The sequence below is a fragment of the Squalius cephalus genome (genome assembly GCF_949319135.1).
Source record: "Squalius cephalus genome assembly, chromosome: 21".
NCBI classification, from domain to species: domain Eukaryota; kingdom Metazoa; phylum Chordata; class Actinopteri; order Cypriniformes; family Leuciscidae; genus Squalius; species Squalius cephalus.
In genome coordinates, this window is record NC_137142.1 from 2,658,121 (window position 1) to 2,681,922 (window position 23,802).

Below are 23,802 nucleotides of genomic sequence, written 5' to 3' on the forward strand. Positions count from 1 at the left end.
TCTGGGCGCGGATCTCAGCTTGCAGTCCAAGCCGTGCAAGTTCAGGGCTCATCTGGCTGAAAAAAAGAAAGGCTCCAATCACTCCCTCCGGCCTCTTTGGTGATGCCGTGGAGTCTCTGTTTCTCTGAGGTGCAGAAGCTTGAAGACTATGAGTCACGAATGTTGCCCAGTCGTTCGTTCCAACCCAGCCCGGTCGTTCTCCGGATCATCCAAATGGAGGGGAGAGTTCTTTGGAGGCCCTGCCCCCAAACGCTGTGTTCTGCATCAATGTCACCTATGTTCCTACAGGCGACATTTGCAATGTTTGTGTGAATGGATATGTGACATATCCGGGTATGTTTAAGGGTAAGTAAGCGAATAACCTCAACTTTTGGTTTCAAAATGGAGGTTTGGAATTACAGTGTTTGTGTGATAGAGATCATTAAATATACCATTAATATAAATCATATATAGCTGAATAGGAGTTTACAGACACCCATTAGGCATAATTGTCAGATATTAATTCATTAGTAAATGGTCAGTTATGCGTTTAACCTTCAGCAAAAAACTCATTTGTATTTCTAATAAAATGTTTATTTAAAAAATATATTATTAATACAGGGGTCCAAGCTGCGCCGAAGGTCTTGGATTTTGCAGGCTATATGAACCAACCATAATCTACTTGTTTTTGTGTAAGCCTACACCAGAAAGTAGTTATGTCCATTTCAACAAATAGTCCAGGTAATATGTGCAAAATTTGAGGTGAAATGTTCACTTTTTCATAAAAGCATTAAACTTGGTACACTTGTACAGTTTGGTGCCCTGAACATTTTCAGAAATGGAGCCATCGCAAAAACGCCTCGTTTGCGGAGGCGCAAAAACGCCTCTCCATTGCGGAGATCATATCTGCTGAACCAAACATGATAACATGTAAAATGTGATGTCTATGTGATGTCTATCCCTATGTTCTGATGGTCAAGGATTACAACGAAACCATATACAACATCATAAACTATTCAGGAGAATAGTTAATGGTTAATTCAGTGATGCGAGAAGCCTATCGCAGTATTTGAGAACCTAGGCTAGACTTTAAAATATCATGTTTGTTGCATGCATGTTGTGTAGAGTTTAAAATCTTAAAACATTTGTTCATTAACCCTGACAATACAGTGACTGTAAAGAGTAGAATATTCAATATGACCTAGCAACATAGCTTAAAAAGAATGTGTCAAACACAAATATTTTTTGTTTTGGTTGAACCTATTCTTTACTGTCTCCTTCACAGTCTCCTCCACATTAACACAGCTGTGTGATGTTTAAGGACGCTTTTTTTTTTTTGCATTTGCATTTGCAATGCCCTCGGCAGCCTTTCTTGCAGCCACAACTTCAGAGTTCAAGGATGGACTGGCTTGTCTGTGAAAGAGTTGACCATAATGGTCTCCAATCGCTTGGGTCCATCCAACCCTGGTCTGTTGGAGATGGCATATTTGGTGCCACCTCAAGTGCTTGTCCCCAACAGTGTCCTCCTTGGTACACTGCTCTTTTAAGGTGCTGCACCAGTGCGTCCTTAGTTCCTCTTCCTTTCTTTATGAACAACTCAAGATGAGCTTGATCAATGTTGAGTTGGCTGCTGGTGTGATCGTAGAGAATTGTGAAGCTCCACACTGTTGCCATGTCATCTGGATTCCAGGTATCCCATGCTGTTTTCCTGCCCCTGGTTGCAAATGCAGATACTGTGTCACAGCCAGTGAAGGTATCGAACACAGGATGGGCCTTTGACTTGTCAGGACCCAGAGACTTGGCAATCTCATGGGCAGGTATGTATCTAAAGTTCTTGCCAGTCCAAAATGCCACACGCAACTCCTCATCGTCCAGCTCTGACACATTTGCAATGGCTAGGACGCCCAACATCTGTGTCCACAGTGCGCAGGGTAATCTTTTTAAATCCTTTTTTTGCAGCGTCCGCCACATGGAGTAGCATCAACCGCAAGTTGAACCAACTTTGAACCAGCACCAGTTCCGAACCAGTTCTTTTTTGGTGGAAAAGGGGTAATCGATATTATGTATGAAGTTCTTGCTGGAAAAGTCATTGAAAGATTTAGCTACGCCTTGTTTCATCATGTTGATGACCGCTGACCCATCTAGTATTTGGACCTCACTGTCTGGGGCACTGTTTCGTGAGGCACCAGGGCTCCAGACGTCGACTAAAACGGTCGCATTTGCAACCAAAAATATTAATTTGCGAGTGATATTTTTGCTGAGATCTCCACTGGCAACAATATAAATTTACATGTTATGATTAAAAATTCCGTGCCTTTTATACCTGCATGTTCTGTGATGAGTAGCCCATCAAATCTTTTGTTGTGTTGACGAAAATAAAATGTGACAACACGCAGAAAAGTTACAGTGGAAAAAGACCTCACTCAGTTCGAGTGCCAAAATATGCACAGGGACAGTGAGGATCAGCTTTCCACGTCAGAAACGCATGTCAAAGGCTTTTTCAAAGCCCTCATCTCTATCAACAACGCTGACGGCTGTGCCAGCATGAGAAAGATAGAAAACAACGGAGACGTGTCAATGAATGAACATGCAAGTACTGTAAATGTGCAGGAAGGAAGTGTCTATTTCGTGTACACAACGTGGATAAACTACAACAGGTAAATATGTCAGCTGTGTGGACGTGAAATAAGTAAGGGTTAATGCCCGACGAGGTGTCCTTGTCAGGTATTAATGGACGACGGCGAGGCGTGAACGCGTGTCGGACGGTTGCCTCTGCCGAAGTCCATTAATACCTGACAATGGACACCTCGAAGGGCATTAACCCGCTTATACCATGGTCACTTGCCAAATAACACATTTTTAAAACATTAGTTTATATTTTAATTAGTTTTACAATCGAATTCTAAAGTTTTTACAAACAATAACTTGGTTTCCCTGGTTACGCCTGACGGTTTATTTACTAGGTGTCCTCTATCACTTTTTAATGGACACCCTGCAGCCAATCAGAATCGAGTATTCACCCAGACCATGGTATAATTGTTAACAATTCTCGTTTTTAAGTGATACTGATTTGGATTCTTATTCTCAATCTTTTAATCTTTGCTGTTTTCTGTTATTGCCTGAACTTCACGTTATTTGTAGCGCATCTCCTCATTTTGTTTTAGTCTCCTACAACAGGTTTACACGAATCAAAGGTCAAAAAACACTTTAATTTTCTCATAATGTTCATTGCACATCCCCACATTTTTCAATGATTCCCAAACGACTCATCAGATTAATCAGTCTCTCTTAAATCCCTCGTTTCCATGAGCTTACTCTGCTCTGATTGGCCAGATGGCTCAGTCTAAGGTGATTGGTCTACTGCGTACAGCGTGTGTCGGAAGCTAAATGCCCATTGCCATACAGTAGCTGAATTATAGCTCTGTCCGGAGGCTTCCTAAAGCTCAGCGATTGTACACACTGTAAAGACCGAGATGACGTCCATTTTACCATATCAGTCCGAGCGCAAGTCCGATGATGATACATTGGAGGAACGAGTTATTCAACCCGAACCTCCACTGCAAGGACAACTTGAGCAGGACGTTTCTCAGTGATACGCTGATCAGTTATGGAACATTATGAGATGTTGCAGCAGTAATTCCTCACCATCAAAATTAACAAGTGTATGTCCATCAACAAACCCATATTTATATTTCTAATTTATTGCAGTGCATATGCAGGAACAGTATCAATAACGGTGCCCAGCACTAATGTGAATCTTGCTACATCTTTACTCAAAGGAGTAAGAACGACAGACAATCTGCATTAAAGGAGAACTCCGGTCAATTTTAACATTGAGCTCATTTTTTTGTCAATTTGGAGTGCTGTCAATACAGAGAACAACGACAAAAATCGGTGTTGCCTACACCGTGTTATCCTCTTTTTAAAATTTGCACCCTGTTGACTTCAATGGGGCAATATTTAAACCTGCTTTTAGCCTCTTAACATCCTTGATGTGTCATTACAAGTGCCCAGGTCATGTGAGTGATTCCTTCAGAGTGAACACGAGTGAATCTGACTGCAGTAGATGTGAAAGAAATGGATAAAAATGATGTTATTTAAGCCAGCGCAAATACCTGTATTTACATCCTGTTTTCGGTTGAAGTCCAAAGTAGTCGATTGCCGAGTTCACACGCGTGATCATAGGTAACTAAACCATAATAAAAACCACAATAGGGACACTTTAAAAACAAAATTCCCTTATAGGAGCCAATGGCCCCTTAATTGATTTTTTTTTTGTCTGGAGCCCTAGGCACTGCTTACACTGTTTTCTAGGCAACTTAACAGATCAGCCTTGTTTCCAGAGCGTAGTCCACCATGAGAGAGTGATGGAAGGTAGGCCTGATTTCCGTATTTGAAGAAGTTTTCTAGGTTCCCATCACGGGTCTGACAGGTGATGTAGAGTGTGGAAAACAATCATTTTTCAGTGAGTTTTGTCTTGGACTGTCCTCTTATTGGAGCTGTTTTAATAAGAGAGCTTGTTCCTTTTCAAAGGGGTGGTGATGGGTTTCGTGCCCTGCATCTCTGTAACAAAGAGTTTGTACTGCTCTTGGCCCATCCTCTCTGCAACCCGAACAGCATCCACAACAGCTTGGTCTGCTAATTCTCTTGAGTCCAGCTTCAGAAGGTTGTTGTTGTCTTCTGTGAAGGGGTTCCCATTTCCTCAATCACGTCAACCAATTTTTGGCCTATTCATGAGAGTGTACAAAGATTCATTTATGACAGTGAACATCATTTCCACATCTCCTGGACTAAAACACAAATGTACCATTTTGATCTGATATAGGCTATTTATTAAAAGGTGTGGTTGTGGTTTTACTTCTAAAAACATTAGTTTAAACAGTTTATGCAAATGCAAAGTTTTAAAGGTTAGAATGACACATCATACATAAAGTGGCGTAGTTATGGACTTTAGCTGCAAATAATGACACTTGAAATTGAAACCATGACTGTAGCTGAAGATTCAGAACGCGTGTGTCAGTGTGACGTCACAGAGATTGAGCTTCATCTCGTCATAAGGGAAATAACTGGTACAACATCTAAAAGCCCTGTCCTACACTATACATGTGACATTCAACAGAGTAACATGGTATTACCATGGGTTTTGGACTTGAGCCAGAATACCTCCGAAGATTTCAAGATGGCGGCGGTGTGAATGTGACGGCAGACAGCTCTTTCCAGCTCACTCTACTTCAAACTTTATCCACTAATTGCACTCATTATACCCAAGAGTCAAGATACATGTATTGAACGAACTTTATTGCCAAAATGCCCAAACCATCGAAAAAACTGAGCAAGGACTACGACGCTTCCGAAGTTTGCAGTGCTCTAAATCAGGCTAGTAACCGTGCTACTTTTAGCACTGATAGCGCTAATGCTAGTCCTGAATCAACCTCAGTCTCTATGACCGAGGCTCTGTTAAAAAGTATCTCAGCGGCGGTTGCAGATGAGGGACAACGCATTTTAACATCTGTAAATGAAACAATCGGGAAGCTTGAAATCAAGATGGACAATTTGGTAAAGCGCATTGATGACGCGGTAGCCACCACAGCGGCACTTGTTGCTCGCCAGGCTGAGGTTGAAATACGCGTCTCTCACTTGGAGGATGAAATAGTTCCGATAATAAAGCGACTGGATGACCTGGAAAAAACAAATAAGGAGTTAAAAGAGAAAGTTACGGATCTAGAATGTCGACAGAGACGGAAAAATATCAGGCTGCTTAACCTAAAGGAGTCAATGGAAGGGAATGACCCGAATGGGTTCTTCGAGGGGTTTATACCCAAACTACTACAGCTACCTGTTCCGTCTGTACCCATTGACCGGGCCCATCGGGGGTTCGGAGCACCTGGAGATGGTCGTCCGCGCCCAGTTATCGTGAAACTTCAGCGCTTTAGAGACGTCTCGGTAATTTTGGAGGCTGTCAAACGCCTCGGGAATCTTCAGCGTGAGGGACGTCCTTTGCGGATTGTCCGGGACATCCCACCTGATGTTCGGGCTGCGAGACGAGCTTTCAACTCGGTATGCGCGGAGCTTATCAAAAAGAACATACGCTTCAGGATGGCTTATCCAGCTATTTTGTCCTTCAAGGTAAATGGCATTTTTAAGACATTTAAAGATCCAAATGAGGCTGAAGCCTTTCTTTCAGTTGTTCCGTGATGATCGGCGATGACGGTGAGTGCTTATTGTCCCGTATGTTTGAACTATCGAAATCTGATTTACATTGTGGCATATGGGACTCTTATTTCCGTCTTATTTTTTGTTTGGTATTTTTATTTTATTTTCTTATTTTTTTTTTTTTTTATGTATATACTGTATGGAGAGCTGGAAATTGATAAGCTTGAGTAACTTTAAATTGTTTATGGTTTGTCTAATGTTATGTTTATTTTTTTATTATTTAAACTCACCGGGTGCTTTAATTATTAATAACAGTAGGATCCAGGGTCTCATATATAGAATGCATACCAAAAATCTGAATAAAATGTTAATGAAATTATGGGTATAATTGACAACAATTGCAGTGATGACTTGGAGAAATTTGAACGTTTCCTTCGTACCTCCATAAATAGAACCTGTGACTACTATAACCCGGAAGATTTAAAACAAAAGGATGATTTTTCATTCTCTTTAATGCATCTAAATATCAGAAGTCTCATAAATCACCATGATGAGCTGGTTTCATTACTTGCAAGCACAGGCAATAGTTTTGATATTATAGCTTGTAGTGAAACTTGGATGAATGAACAAACATTTTCAGACATCTACAATTTAGAGGGCTACTCATTATATTTTAAAAATAGACTTCACAAAAATGGAGGAGGGGTATGTCTATATGTAAGATCAAATTATTTAGTTAAGGAGCTAAACGAGATGATTATAGATGATGATTGTTCTGATTCATTATTCCTTGAATTAAAAACAGCAAATGGGATGAGTTTAGTCATTGGAGTAATTTACCGACCACCTGACTCTGATTATGAAACATTTAAAGATCGTTTTGAAAATCTTTTACTTGACATAAATCAGATGGATAAGAAGAGTATCATCATGGGTGATTTTAATATCGATATATCAAAAGGAGACAAAATAGGAACTGATTTTCTAAATACCCTTTATTCCTCATGTTTTTATCCAACTATCGATAAATATACACGGGTTACAGAGAAAAGCAAGTCAGTTATTGACAATATAATAACAAATGTACTGAGTACGGGGAGCAAATCAGGTGTTGTATATTCCGATATCTCAGATCATTACCCAATTATATTTTTTACAAAATGGATCCAAAGAGTACCCAAACCATGTATAAGGAGAAAAATAAAAATTCTAAATAACAAAACCCTTACAAACTTAACTCAACATCTCCTAACTAAAAACTGGAATGAACTCTATAGCACTACTGATCCCAATAAGGCATACAACAACTTAATCCATGAAATAACTAAATCAATTAATGAAACTATACCAGAACGGACAATAAAACAAAATGGTAAAATAAAATCTATGGATTACAAAAGGAATTCTGAAGTCTATTCAAAAGAAAAATAAACTTTACAACCAATATCAGAAAAACCCAAATAGCATAAATGAAGTTACATACAAAATATATAAAAAATAAATTAACTAGTTTAATACGAGCAAGTAAACAGAACTATTACACTGACCAATTTAAAAAAGCATCTGGGAATCAAAAAAAATCATGGAATGTGTTAAATGAGATACTTGGCCGGAATACGAAGTCGTCTGTTACCCCAGACACCGCAGTGCAGACCACAGTAAATAATATGTCAAAGAGCGTTGAGCTTCCAGATAAGTTCAATAGTTTCTTTGCATCTATTGGTAAAAATTTGTCTCAACATATAAATTCATCAGGGGCTGAAAATTATAGTTTCTTTCTTAAAAATAGTTATCCCAGCTCATGCTTTTTTAAACCTACCTGTAAAATGGAAGTAACTAATATCATAAATAAAATGAAATGTTCCTATACAGCCGGTGCTGATGGAATCTGCAGTAAGATTCTCAAAGCCATAGTAGATGTAATAGCCGAGCCACTTGCCTATATAATAAATAAATCTCTACAGTATGGCATTGTACCAAAATTGACTAAAGTCGCAAAAATAATACCAATATATAAGTCTGGGGATAAAAATAATGTTCAAAATTAGCGACCTATATCGATTTTACCAACCTTGTCTAAAGTTCTTGAAAGAGTGGTCTGTTCAAGATTGATGGAATATCTGGAAAAGCACAATATTTTGGTACCTTCACAATATGGCTTTCGGAAAAACAGTAGTACATATATGGCCATTTTAGATCTGGTCGAAAAAATTTATGATGCTTTTGATAGAGGAGAATTTAGTATTGGAGTATTTCTTGATCTCTCAAAGGCTTTTGACACAATCGATCATAAAATTTTACTTGGTAAGTTATGTCATTATGGCGTCAGGGGCATAGCACTTCATTGGTTCAAGGACTATGTTTATGGTAGACAACAATATGTGAACATAAATGGGTCAAACTCAGGAATTACAAATATAGACTTTGGGGTCCCTCAGGGATCAATTTTGGGCCCTCTTTTGTTTCTTGTGTATATTAATGATTTTGTGAATTGTTCAAGTGACATTCATAAGATACTTTTTGCTGATGACACAAGTTTGTTTTTTTCACATAAACGTATGGATCAGCTTGAAAAGCTTTTAAATGAACAACTATCTAAAGTCAATTCTTGGTTTATATGTAACAAATTGTCCTTGAATATTACCAAAACCTGCTATATTGTCTTCTGTACAAATAGACATTTATGCAATGACCGTAATATAAACATAACCATAGATGGCAGATCAATCAATAGAGTTGATTACACTAAATTCCTGGGAATCTACATTGATAAATCTATGAATTTTAGGAAGCATATTGATGAGTTGACAAAAAAATTATCTAAACTAGTGGGTCTATTTTTTAAATTAAGACATGTGCTTCCACTAGAAGCATTGTTATCATTATATAGATCACTGTTTGAGCCTCATTTGTGCTACTGTAACATTATCTGGAATAATACATATCCTACTTATACTGAAAAATTATTTACATTACAAAAGAAAGCTATAAGAGCGATTTCTTGGTCTAAGCAAATTTCTCCCTCAAATCCTCTCTTTCACAGATATGGTTTGCTAAAGCTCCCTGAATATATTTTTCAAAATGCATGTGTTATGTATCAGGTTGTTTACAAGTTAAATACCCACTTATGTGAACTCATTCCATTATATTCATCCTCTCACCAACAAAACACGAGGAATAAATTGCTTCTAAAAGGAAAGTACAGGAAATTAAAATGTACTCGTTTTAGCATAGGTTTTAGAGGACCACAAATATGGAATGAGTTGGAAAACAACATGAAACTATTACGTTGTCTATATTTAAAAGAAATTTAAAGCACTATTTACTGGGGAGTTATGTGTCCGATGGTTTAGAGGTTTGACATTTAAGGTTGAAACTTTTTACCTTTATAATAGGGAGATGATGGGTATATGTATTGTTTATTATATTAAATGTTGTATTGTATTTGCTGAATTGAAGGATTTATGAACCATGACTGAGAGACGGAATTTTTGTTTTGCGCATGTAAACAGGGTTTTCTCCTTGTTTATGGATTAGAGGGAGGTCATGAGTATATATATCATTGTATCAAATTTGTTATTGAAGGTTCTATGGACTGTGAATGTGAGATGGGATCTTACTTTAGGTTTGCATAAATATAGCATTGTGTTAAGTCATGCTTTATGACGGGTGGTGGTGTCTAGGATCCCTTTTTTATAAGCTTGTAGCTTCATAGGGAGTCCTTTTTTCACAATGTATTATTGTTATTATTTCTGGTAAATGACATCTCAGTCTGTATGTAAAATTGTGAAAATAAAAATCAAACCAAACCATGTAAAGATCATGGTGAAGTCCAGCATCATAATGCATATTTTATAAGACCAAAAACAAAGAGCCCTGGATGAAATCCAAATTTGCTTACAAACCAATGAAGGAAACAAATGTCTTCTAGTGTGTCAATGAAGCTACCGTGTGCGCTCAAACCACTTCCCTGATATCATTAAATGCCAGTCTACCAAGCATATCCTCAAACCTTGCCATGCAATATAGATTTGATTGCCCACAATGCACATGCTTTAATTCAATGCTTTTATTAATTTGAGGAGTGTTTCAGAGAAAATATTAAGAGATTGAATTTCAGAACAACATTTGTGATAAGATCAGAAAGAGTGAGTGTAGTACAAAGTAAATGTGGAGCAGGATGACCAATTATGATCTCACGCGTCCGAAACACAAATATAGTTCATTGAGGTTGAACAGGGTGCATCGTTCCAGCAACGGTTAGCTGTAGGGTGGAATAATGAAGTCAGTTACTCTTGATCATTATAGTGGTAATCAGTGGTGTTCAATTTAAGGCAATTGGTGAAATCCAAATGGGTAATTTAATGTTACCGTATGATATGAAATTATAGGATTGCAAATTAGTTTTAAAAAAGCGCACTCACAGGTCCAGTTGATCTCCAAACAGTTCTCAGGAACACCAGCATTGTTAGGTTCTCCAGAGCACCAGTTGGTATAGTCATACACAGTTCCATCACTCCAAAACCACTCTCCGTCCTAATAAGTGAAGAGAATGAATACAAAAAGTGCACTACTGTAGTCAGACTTAAGCCAATTAAGTTCAGCTTTGAAGTCAAACCATCTTCATTAGAAACTTTGCCTTTGATTAAAGCAGAAATTTCAGTTTAGACAAACAAATAGGTTTCTATAGGGCACACAATTTAACTTACTTGTTCACCATCATGAGCACCAACCCAAGTTCTTGTGGAAAACGGCAACAGACTCAGCAGGAAATCATTCTCTGGTTGATCATGCACAGATGCGAGATTCGCACCAAGAGTTTGACAGTTTCTCTGAAGAGACAGATTTGTCATTACAAAATCTAAACTTTTTAGCAGAAAGCATAAATGACTTTAAACAACATTTTAGTCACTTGCAAACAAAGAAACATTCCCACTTATATTAAGAGTATTTAATCTGTACTAATATTTAAATTAAAAATAAGCTTACAGAATCAAATATTTTTACATTGTACTACTAATTTATTTTTAAATGCAAGCAATTAATACAGCTGTAATTAGATCCAGGATAACTTTGTTGACCCGGTGTTAACCCACCCTTAAACCTAACCATACCATCAAACCTGTCCCTAACCTTACCCAAATCCCACCTCAATAGCAGCAAAAGTGTTTTATATTAACACATACATTGTACCAAACTATTTAGATGTAGTTAAAGACATCTAATAAAAAAAAAAAAAAACTTTGTTGTATAATCAACCCGGTCACACTAAATGCGTCTCTATAGCCTACGACACATTGGGTTTATCGTGCAATTTATACGCCAAAATGAGTTTACGTGCATAAGATACGCATGGGTAGGTTTAGTAGTGGTGTAGGGTACGTGCATACGCATGGGTAGGTTTAGTAGTGGTGTAGTAGGGTACGTGCATACGCATGGGTAGGATTAGTCGTATGGGGTGCGTGTGTATTACACGCAATAACGTGCGTATCAAATCATATGCACGTAAAATATCATTTTCGCGTATAAATTGCACGATAAACAATGCGTGCAATAGAAACGCATGTTCATGAGATCAGGCGGACACATTACCTCTGCTGTGGTCCATTGAACCGATTGAGAGAAGTACTTGTAGCACCGGAGACCAAAATCTTTCCATCCACGTGGACAGCTTCCTAAACCAAAAGTGTATCCAGTACCTAACATTTAGGATTTTGTAATATTTATAGCAAAAAAACGTTGCTAACAAATATGTGTCCTTTGACACTGAAAATCCTTCATTAATCATACTAATATCAGTAAATTTAATCTTATTCGTTCCCAAAACGGATTTAAACTAGCAAGGGTTTTTACAATTAAATGTTTTGTTACCATCTGCATTCCCCATGGAGATCACAAAAAGCAGCAGAAGACTTCTCAGCATTGCCATGATGAACCTGAAATTAACCTAAAAATGAATAAGCAGGTAAAGTTATGTCTGCACTCAAAGCTGCACACTGTGGAATCTCAGTGTATTTTAAAGACAAAGCAAATGTTATTCAGTAGGTTTCTGTTCCAAAAACTCACCTTGCTTTTCAGACTGTTGTCTTCAGAATCTCAGAGGAAGTGTTTGTTAAGTTCCAGAAAGAGCCCTGTTTTTATTGCCTACTAATTGGGCCTCATTTATCAATCTAACGTAGATCCGAGCGCAGAAATCATCTTAGACAGGGTTCAGGTGTGATTCATGAAACATTCCAATACAGCCAATCCCATCATACGAATGATCGGACGTTGATAAATGTGGCGGCAGAAAACAATCGTCATTTGAATATCATGGCCCTAAAAATTCACGGTTTAGAAACCGTAACTTCCTCATTATCTTCACCTGGGATGTTCCCATGACAACGCAGCACGGTTTCCATCAGCTGTTCTTAAAGGGGTGGTTGATTATGATTTCAATTTTTATAACTTTAGTTAGTGTGTAATGTTGCTGTTTGAGCATAAACAACATCTGCAAAGTTACAACGCTCAAAGTTCAAAGCAAAGGGAGATATTTTCTTTTAAAGAAATTGCTTTTTAAGGATTCCTCCAGGGTTCGTGACATCACAAACCCTAAAATGTACATGCGATTTATAGATTATCATGACAGAATATGCTAATGACTAGAAGATAACTACACATAAGCTACATAAATTCATCAACTAACCATTCAGAAATGTCCTGTTGCATTCTACATGTTGTTACTTCTTCTTGAGACTCTCCATCATTGTCTGACACCGGTTTGAACATAAAAGGCTAAAAGTTTTTTACATTTTCAGTGCATGTCTGTGGCCCCGATCACACCTGACGCGTTTTTTGCAGTGAGAGGCGTCTTTTTTCAATTGGTTTCCTATGGTAGCCTTTTATGTTTTCGAACCTGCAAAGCACGCTAGGTGTGATCAGGGCCTGTGTGAGGTAAAAGGACACTTTGAAGCTCCGCCCCCTTTGCCAGGAGCAGCAGCTCATTTGCATTTAAAGGGACAGACATATTTTACATCTTGTGAAAAGGGCATTATACCACCCCTTTAAGACAGAAATGTCTTATTGCTGTTAACACAACTGTTGCAAATAAATATACATTTTATTTTTATATATAAAAAAGTTTTTCAAATGTGCATTATATATATATATGTGTGTGCCCAGCCCGACAACGCCTGCAATTTTTTCAGCCCGAACCCGACCCGACCCGAGACCAACATCAATCACTTTTAAGCTCTCTCTGACGCGCGCGCTCTTTGCGCTCTCTCTCTCTCTGACGCGCACTCTCTGATGTGCGCTGTCTCTGCTACACACGCAAACACAAACACGTCACACGCTACTAAGAGGTAAACTTTTATTATAGGCCTGAAACAAACTGTCCATTACACAGAAGCATAAACATGAAGGGAGAATAATGCTACGGGATCAAACCGCAAAAATAAGTAAATAAACGGCCTACCTTTCTTTGCTTTTCAGTAACTGAACTGAAGAACAATGTTCAAAACAATGTCCAAAAATAACTCTTCGCCAACTGGCTAATGTTAAATAAAATTAATAAAATAAATAAAAATCCGTTGAACTGTGTGTGTAGGGTAGGCTGCTACATATGGTGGTCATCATTCAGTTTATTCACGAGTGCTGTGAAGAAAAAGAACAGCATCCACTGTTGAAGGCTTCAGAGATGTCCTCCTCTCCTCCAGCGTCCTCCCTGCTGTGCTGAAAACGCGTTCGCTGCTACTGCTGCTTGCAGGTATGCTCAACACATGACGGGCGAGTCTTGACAACAAAGGAATGGTCTTCGCGTGTTGACTTCACCAACCCAGCAAATCTCGATCGTCATATTCCTCCTTGTCCTTGCTAGGCTTAAGGTTGAGGTATATGTGGATCTCATCCTCAACAGCTGTGTCATCACCCCCCTTGGCGACATTCTCCCACTCCAATTCAAAGTCTGACAGGGCTCTCTTTTTTGCTGCAGGTGGCGGAGTATCTGACGTCACCTCTGTAGCTGGCGGCTCCTCCTCAGTCGCATTTCCACTGGTTGCTCGATAGTTTGCAATCCAATTCTTTGCATCTCGCAGGATAGCATTTCTCTCAGTTTCACAAAACATCCGCAGCTGGTTGTATTTTGGCCACAGGAATATTGCCAGTTTATGGAGTGACTGAATCTGGACTTTCCTACCAATCCATTCCAAGTGGCGCGCGCGAATTGTGGCTTGATAAGGCATGTCAGTGCTTACTGGCTGGCAATGACGCTTCAGCTTCTCGTGCCACAACACAACAAGGCTCAAAGTTGGATATTGATTACCTTCCAACTCCCGCTGGGCTTCGTAGAAGGGGTGGAGAAAACCGACCAGAAAATCCAGAACATCTGGGGACACATCAGCCATTCTTTGGACCTCTCCACGACTCTCCAGCTTTTCATGTAGTTCAGCATACACGTCTTTCATAGACTTGAGCGTGAGAAATACAGTGCTGTAACGTGTTTCACCCATCTGCAGAACGGTCTTGGATAACTGGCTTGCCAGACCGCTTTGTTTTATGAAGCGGACTACTTTCTTAACAGCCAGCAACGTTCCACCAACCTCTGGGACTGTTACTGACAGCTCATTGATGTCCAAGGCATGTCGGAGGACCGTGTTGTAGATGTGGTCCTGACAGTCCAAGCGCCGGTAAGGTCATAATGCAGCAACAATATTCGAACCTTGGTCTGTTACCCACACCACCTTACTCATTACAGAGGGATCAAACTTGAGAACTGACACAAGCTGCTTCTGCAATTCCTTGCGGATATTTTCAGCTGTTTTAGCATCATCGTGAGGGAACATGGCAGTGGTGAGTACATTACTCTTCAACTTGAAATCTCACGTTATGAAGTGACATGTGATCGCCATGTAACTGACCTTGCGATAATCATCAGTCCACATGTCTGTAGTCATCCCAACATTAACTGAACACATCACCTCTTTTATCTCAGCAACAATCACTTCTCTTTTTGTTGTTGCCTTTTCCTGGCATCTGCGAGAGATAGTCGTGGGGTCAGGCAGCAACTTTTCTGCAGACAGGCGACCATAGGCTGCTCCGACGTTTATTAGTTCCTGGGCTAACTTTATAAATCCCCCGCAAGCCACCGTTTGGAATGGCCGTATGTCTTCGCAGCAGAAATCCACACACTTATCAATAATTTGGGATCTGGCATTAGTTGGCACTGGCTTTGAAAAGAACTCTGACATTGATAACTATCTGCTTGTGCTAGCAGAGTTACTAGCTGCAGCGCAGCCGCGCTCGACATGCCGTTGTAGATGTGATGTCCCAGTTTTTTTGCTGTCATATGAAAGTATATGATTGCAGATTCTGCACTGCACATTACCAATTGGTTTATTCTCTCTCGTCATAATCAAATCGAAATTTTTCCAAAATGCAGCTTTTCCCGAGGTATTCTGAACTTTTATCAATTCCCCACGATCCAACCTCTCCTTGATGCCCTGCATGGTCAACTGTCAGTGTCTCCTGTTTAATGCACGTGAGTGACGCGCGTTGCGCGTGCGTGTAATGTATGCGTGTTGCGTTTGTGTTACTTTCTTAGGCGATGTATAATATTTATAATATAATCAATATAACAATATTTCATACACACTTTGTGACATGTGCTCTGCTGCACGTTAATTATATGCACGAAGAGGAGAGAAGCTAAAATAAGCCCGAGTCCGACCCGAGCCCGATCTGTAAAAAAAAAAAAAAGGGCTTAACCCGACTGGGCTTGCAGGGCTCTACTTTGGAGGCCCTGCCCCCAAACGCTGTGTTCTTCATCAAGTCACCTATGTTCCTGCAGGCGACATTTGCAATGTTTGTGTGAATGGATATGTGACATATCCGGGTATGTTTAAGGGTAAGTAAGCGAATAACCTCAACTTTTGGTTCCAAAATGGAGGTTTGGAATTACAGTGTTTGTGTGATAGAGATCATTAAAGATACCATTAATATAAATCATATATATATAGCTGAATAGGAGTTTATGAGTTATGACTAGGCTGCTATATGAATAAACACAGACACCCATTAGGCATAATTGTCAGATATTAATTCATTAGTAAATGGTCAGTTATGCGTTTAACCTTCAGCAAAAAACTCATTTGTATTTCTAATAAAATGTTTATTTAAAAAATATATTATTAATACAGGGGTCCAAGCTGCACCGAAGGTCTTGGATTTTGCAGGCTATATGAACCAACCATAATCTACTTGTTTTTGTGTAAGTGTCACAGGTCGGGGTGGAGCGCCAGCGGGCCGCCCACCCCTCCGCTTGCGTGCCGCCCCTGAGGAGCTGACCGTGGACACGAAGGAGACGGACACAGAATTCAAAATAAATGTTCTTTATTAAATAAATAAGTTTCTTAAAAGTCTCTTCAGCATTCTCTTCTTTTGGAGGGCAGGTTCTTCACTGGACTCAGAGAGTGGAGGAAACGCATAACTCACAGCATTAGCAGGCTCTTCACTAGCCTCAGACAGAGAGTGGAGAATACGTATAACTCACAGCATTAGCAGGCTCTTCACTAGCATTAGCAGGCCCTTCCAGCATTAGCAGGCTCTTCACTAGCCTCAGACAGAGAGTGGAGAATACGTATAACTCACAGCATTAGCAGGCTCTTCACTAGCATTAGCAGGCCCTTCCAGCATTAGCAGGCTCTTCACTAGCCTCAGACAGAGAGTGGAGAATACGTATAACTCACAGCATTAGCAGGCTCTTCACTAGCATTAGCATGCCCTTCCAGCATTAGCAGGCTCTTCACTAGCCTCAGACAGAGAGAGGAGAATACGTATAACTCACAGCATTAGCAGGCTCTTCACTAGCATTAGCAGGCCCTTCCAGCATTAGCAGGCTCTTCACTAGCCTCAGACAGAGAGTGGAGAATACGTATAACTCACAGCATTAGCAGGCTCTTCACTAGCATTAGCAGGCCCTTCCAGCATTAGCAGGCTCTTCACTAGCCTCAGACAGAGAGAGGAGAATACGTATAACTCACAGCATTAGCAGGCTCTTCACTAGCATTAGCAGGCCCTTCCAGCATTAGCAGGCTCTTCACTAGCCTCAGACAGAGAGTGGAGAATACGTATAACTCACAGCATTAGCAGGCTCTTCACTAGCATTAGCAGGCCCTTCCAGCATTAGCAGGCTCTTCCAGCATTAGCAGGCTCTTCACTGGACTCAGGCAGAGAGAGGGAAGGATACGGGTAACTCACAGCGTTAGCAGGTTCTTCGCTGGACCCAGGCAGAGAGAAGGATGGATACGGGTAACTCACAGCGTTAGCAGGTTCTTCGCTGGACCCAGGCAGAGAGAGGAATGGACAGCTGTGACTGCGAGTGAACAGCAGAAATAATTCCCACACTCACATTTCCACCACACACTGTAAGGTTTCACTCGTGCTCATTTCCACAATAAAACTGCAATTCAGCAGACTCACAGTGTAACCAAGGCTTCCGCCCGCAATCCAGCCGAAGTTTTCTCTGTCTCTCTCGTCTGTCTCTCTCGTCTGTCTCTCTCGTCTGTCTCTCTCGTCTGTCTCTCTCGTTCTCTCTCTCTCGCGGCCGCGGCCGCTCACGTGCTGCGTGCCTCACATCTCGAACTGTGCTCGACCTCTCGTGCCTCGTACTCCCTGCCTTTTATCCTCCCCCAATGGCAACGCGCTTCACAGTGCACAGCTGGCGGCAATCTCGGCTAACCATCCCGTTCACAGGGATCCCGCACCCGCCCGGAACTAAGCCGGTGTTCTCTTATTTTGGGTCCAGCGGGAAGCAAAACCCGGCGGACATTAGATCCGCCTTGACTCGTCCTAGAATTTTCGTCACCCCGTGACATAAGCCTACACCAGAAAGTAGTTATGTCCATTTCAACAAATAGTCCAGGTAATATGTGCAAAATTTGAGGTGAAATGTTCACTTTTTCATAAAAGCATTAAACTTGGTACACTTGTACAGTTTGGTGCCCTGAACATTTTCAGAAATGGAGCCAAAAACGCCTCGTTGCGGCTCTCCGTTGCGGAGATCATATCTGCTGAACCAAACATGATAACATGTAAAATGTGATGTCTATCCCTATGTTCTGATGGTCAAGGATTACAACGAAACCATATACAACATCATAAACTATTCAGGAGAATAGTTAATGGTTAATTCAGTGACACGAGAAGCCAATCGCAGTATTTGAGAACCTAGGCTAGACTTTAAAATATCATGTTTGTTGCATGCATGTTGTGTAGAGTTTAAAATCTTAATACATTTGTTCATTAACCCTGAAAATACAGTGACTGTAAAGAGTAGAATATTCAATATGACCTAGCAACATAGCTTAAAAAGAATGTGTCAAACACAAATATTTTTTGTTTTGGTTGAACCTATTCTTTACTGTCTCCTTCACAGTCTCCTCCACATTAACACAGCTGTGTGATGTTTAAGGACGCTTTTTTTGCATTTGCATTTGCATTTGCAATGCCCTCGGCAGCCTTTCTTGCAGCCACAACTTCAGAGTTCAAGGATGGACTGGCTTGTCTGTGAAAGAGTTGACCATAATGGTCTCCAATCGCTTGGGTCCATCCAACCCTGGTCTGTTGGAGATGGCATATTTGGTGCCACCTCAAGTGCTTGTCCCCAACAGTGTCCTCCTTGGTACACTGCTCTTTTGAGGTGCTGCACCAGTGCGTCCTTATTTCATCTTCCTTTCTTTATGAACAACTCAAGATGAGCTTGATCAGTGTTGAGTTGGCTGCTGGTGTGATCGTAGAGAATTGTGAAGCTCCACACTGTTGCCATGTCATCTGGATTCCAGGTATCCCATGCCCCTGGTTGCAAATGCAGATACTGTGTCACAGCCAGTGAAGGTATCGAACACAGGATGGGCCTTTGACTTGTCAGGACCCAGAGACTTGGCAATCTCATGGGCAGGTATGTATCTAAAGTTCTTGCCAGTCCGAAATGCCACGCGCAACTCCTCATCGTCCAGCATCGTCCTTGCAATGGCTAGGACGCCCAACATCTGTGTCCACAGTGCGCAGGGTAATCTTTTTAAATCCTTTTTTGCAGCGTCCGCCACATGGAGTAGCATCAACCACAAGTTGAACCAACTTTGAACCAGCACCAGTTCCGAACCAGTTCTTTTTTGTTGGAAAAGGGGTAATCGATATTATGTATGAAGTTCTTGCTGGAAAAGTCATTGAAAGTTTTAGCTACGCCTTGTTTCAGCATGTTGATGACCGCTGACCCATCTAGTATTTGGACCTCACTGTCTGGGGCACTGTTTCGTGAGGCACCAGGGCTCCAGACGTTGACTAAAACGGTCGCATTTGCAACCAAAAATATTAATTTGCGAGAGATATTTTTGCTGAGATCTCCACTGGCAACAATATAAATTTACATGTTATGATTAAAAATTCCGTGCCTTTTATACCTGCATGTTCTGTGATGAGTAGCCCATCAAATCTTTTGTTGTGTTGACGAAAATAAAATGTGACAACACGCAGAAAAGTTACAGTGGAAAAAGACCTCACTCAGTTCGAGCGCCAAAATATGCACAGGGACAGCGAGGATCAGCTTTCCGCGTCAGAAACGCATGTCAAAGGCTTTTTCAAAGCCCTCATCTCTATCAACAACGCTGACGGCTGTGCCAGCATGAGAAAGATAGAAAACAACGGAGACGTGTCAATGAATGAACATGCAAGTACTGTAAAAGTGCTTGAAGGCAGTGTCTATTTCGTGTACACAACGTGGATAAACTACAACAGGTAAATATGTCAGCTGTGTGGACGTGAAATAAGTAAGGTTTAATGCCCGACGAGTTGTCCTTGTCAGGTATTAATGGACGACGGCGAGGCGTGAACGCGCGTCGGACGGTTGCCTCCGCCGAAGTCCATTAATACCTGACAATGGACACCTCGAAGGGCATTAACCCGCTTATACCATGGTCACTTGCCAAATAACACATTTTTAAAACATTAGTTTATATTTTAATTAGTTTTACAATCGAATTCTAAAGTTTTTACAAACAATAACTTGGTTTCCCTGGTTACGCCTGACGGTTTATTTACTAGGTGTCCTCTATCACTTTTTAATGGACACCCTGCAGCCAATCAGAATCGAGTATTCACCCAGACCATGGTATAATTGTTAACAATTCTCGTTTTTAAGTGATACTGATTTGGATTCTTATTCTCAATCGTTTAATCTTTGCTGTTTTCTGTTATTGCCTGAACTTCACGTTATTTGTAGCGCATCTCCTCATTTTGTTTTAGTCTCCTACAACAGGTTTACACGAATCAAAGGTCAAAAAACACTTTAATTTTCTCATAATATTCATTGCACATCCCCACATTTTTCAATGATTCCCAAATGACTCATCAGATTAATCAGTCTCTCTTAAATCCCTCGTTTCCATGAGCTTACTCTGCTCTGATTGGCCAGATGGCTCAGTCTGTGGTGATTGGTCTACTGCGTACCGTGTGTGTCGGAAGCTATATGCCCATTGCCATACAGTAGCTGAATTATAGCTCTGTCCGGAGGCTTCCTAAAGCTCAGCGATTGTACACACTGTAAAGACCATAGAGATGACATCCATTTTACCATATAAGTCTGAGCGCAAGTCCGATGATGATACATTGGAGGAACGAGTTATTCAACCCGAACCTCCACTGCAAGGACAACTTGAGCAGGACGTTTCTCAGTTATGGAACATTATGAGATGTTGCAGCTGTAATTCCTCACCATCAAAATTAACAAGTGTATGTCCATCAACAAACCCATGTTTATATTTCTAATTTATTGCAGTGCATATGCAGGAACAGTATCAATAACGGTGCCCAGCACTAATGTGAATCTTGAATCCGGTAGAAAATATATACATCAATAATTATTCATACTTACAGGTTGTGATTCTGAAGAGCAAGCTGGTCCAAATAAACTTGGTACTGACCCATATTTCAAGAGCAAGCGTTTTGCAAATCCCGTGTCAAAATCAGTAAAGTGAAGTTTGAGGGCTGGTCAAGTTGTTCGTGGCCGGACAACATACAACATAGGCGGGAATTATGCAAATGTTTTTTCTAGTGACATACTGTAGAACCGTAAAGCAGTAGGATTCGAAATACAAACAACTTGTTTAGTCGGTTCAGAGTCGATTCTTTTTTTTGGGGAGACAACTTTATTTATCGTGCACTTTCGACTTTACGACTTTACAGAATGTTTACATTCACAAACAGCAACACACTGCATGAAGGGGAATATTTAAAAAACCATAATAGGGACACTTTAAAAAGAAATTCCCTTATAGGAGCCAATGGCCCCTTAATTGATTTTTTTTTTTTTTTTGTCTGGAGCCCTAGGCACTGCTTACACTGTTTTCTAGGCAACTTAACAGATCAGCCTTGTTTCCAGAGCGTAGTCCACCATGAGAGAGTGATGGAAGGTAGGCCTGATTTTCGTGTTTAAAGAAGTTTTCTAGGTTCCCATCACGGGTCTGACAGGTGATGTAGAGTGTGGAAAAGTCATTTTTCAGTGAGTTTTGTCTTGGACTGTCCTCTTATTGGAGCTGTTTTAATAAGAGAGCTTGTTCCTTTTCAAAGGGGTGGTGATGGGTTTCGTGCCCTGCATCTCTGTAACAAAGAGTTTGTACTGCTCTTGGCCCATCCTCTCTGCAACCCGAACAGCATCCACAACAGCTTGGTCTGCTAATTCTCTTGAGTCCAGCTTCAGAAGGTTGTTGTTGTCTTCTGTGAAGGGGTTCCCATTTCCTCAATCACGTCAACCAATTTTTGGCCTATTCATGAGAGTGTACAAAGATTCATTTATGACAGTGAACATCAGTTCCACATCTCCTGGACTAAAACACAAATGTTCCATTTTGATCTGATATAGGCTATTTATTAAAAGGTGTGGTTGTAGTTTCACTTCTAAAAACATTAGTTTAAACAGTTTATGCAAATGCAAAGTTTTAAAGGTTAGAATGACACATCATACATAAAGTGGCGTAGTTATGGACTTTAGCTGCAAATAATGACACTTGAAATTGAAACCATGACTGTAGCTGAAGATTCAGAACGCGTGTGTCAGTGTGACGTCACAGAGATTGAGCTTCATCTCGTCATAACGGAAATAACTGGTACAACATCTAAAAGCCCTGTCCTACACTATACATGTGACATTCAACAAAGAGTAACATGGTATTACCATGGGTTTTGGACTTGAGCCAGAATACCATGTAAAGATCATGGTGAAGTCCAGCATCATAATGCATATTTTATAAGACCAAAAACAAAGAGCCCTGGATGAAATCCAAATTTGCTTACAAACCAATGAAGGAAACAAATGTCTTCTAGTGTGTCAATGAAGCTGCCATGTGCGCTTAAACCACTTCCCTGATATCATTAAATGCCAGTCTACCAACCATATCCTCAAACCATGCAATATATATTTGATTGCCCACAATGCACATGCTTTAATTCAATGCTTTTATTAATTTGAGGAGTGTTTCAGAGAAAATATTAAGAGATTGAATTTCAGAACAACATTTGTGATAAGATCAGAAAGAGTGAGTGTAGTACAAAGTAAATGTGGAGCAGGATGACCAATTATGATCTCACGCGTCCGAAACACAAATATAGTTCATTGAGGTTGAACAGGGTGCATCGTTCCAGCAACGGTTAGCTGTAGGGTGGAATAATGAAATCAGTTACTCTTGATCATTATAGCGGTAATCAGTGGTGTTCAATTTAAGGCAATTGGTGAAATCCAAATGGGTAATTTAATGTTACCGTATGATATGAAATTATAGGATTGCAAATTAGTTTTAAAAAAGCGCACTCACAGGTCCAGTTGATCTCCAAACAGTTCTCAGGAACACCAGCATTGTTAGGTTCTCCAGAGCACCAGTTGGTATAGTCATACACAGTTCCATCACTCCAAAACCACTCTCCGTCCTAATAAGTGAAGAGAATGAATACAAAAAGTGCACTACTGTAGTCAGACTTAAGCCAATTAAGTTCAGCTTTGAAATCAAACCATCTTCATTAGAAACTTTGCCTTTGATTAAAGCAGAAATTTCACTTTAGACAAACAAATAGGTTTCTATAGGGCACACAATTTAACTTACTTGTTCACCATCATGAGCACCAACCCAAGTTCTTGTGGAAAACGGCAACAGACTCCGCAGGAAATCATTCTCTGCTTGATCATGCACAGATGCGAGATTCGCACCAAGAGTTTGACAGTTTCTCTGAAGAGACAGATTTGTCATTACAAAATCTAAACTTTTTAGCAGAAAGCATAAATGACTTTAAACAACATTTTAGTCACTTGCAAACAAAGAAACATTCCCACTTATATTAAGAGTATTTAATCTGTACTAATATTTAAATTAAAAATAAGCTTACAGAATCAAATATTTTTACATTGTACTACTAATTTATTTTTAAATGCAAGCAATTAATACAGCTGTAATTAGATCCAGGATAACTTTGTTGACCCGGTGTTAACCCACCCTTAAACCTAACCATACCATCAAACCTGTCCCTAACCTTACCCAAATCCCACCTCAATAGCAGCAAAAGTGTTTTATATTAACACAAATACATTGTACCAAACTATTTAGATGTAGTTAAAGACATCTAATAAAATAAAAAAACTTTGTTGTATAA

The 23,802-nt window shown here is 40.1% G+C and overlaps 2 long non-coding RNA genes across 2 annotated transcripts; both read right to left on the reverse strand.

Annotated features, from left to right (window-relative positions):
* Positions 1 to 10,183: 10,183 nt before the first annotated feature.
* On the reverse strand, positions 10,184 to 10,930 carry LOC307149672. The gene is made up of 3 exons (XR_013819601.1): positions 10,842 to 10,930; positions 10,557 to 10,668; positions 10,184 to 10,396 (listed from the first exon to the last, which is right to left on the reverse strand). It is a non-coding gene; the product is annotated as an uncharacterized lncRNA (long non-coding RNA).
* Positions 10,931 to 22,600: 11,670 nt separating this feature from the next.
* LOC307149388 lies at positions 22,601 to 23,310 on the reverse strand. The gene is made up of 3 exons (XR_013819552.1): positions 23,259 to 23,310; positions 22,974 to 23,085; positions 22,601 to 22,813 (listed from the first exon to the last, which is right to left on the reverse strand). It is a non-coding gene; the product is annotated as an uncharacterized lncRNA (long non-coding RNA).
* Positions 23,311 to 23,802: the final 492 nt, after the last annotated feature.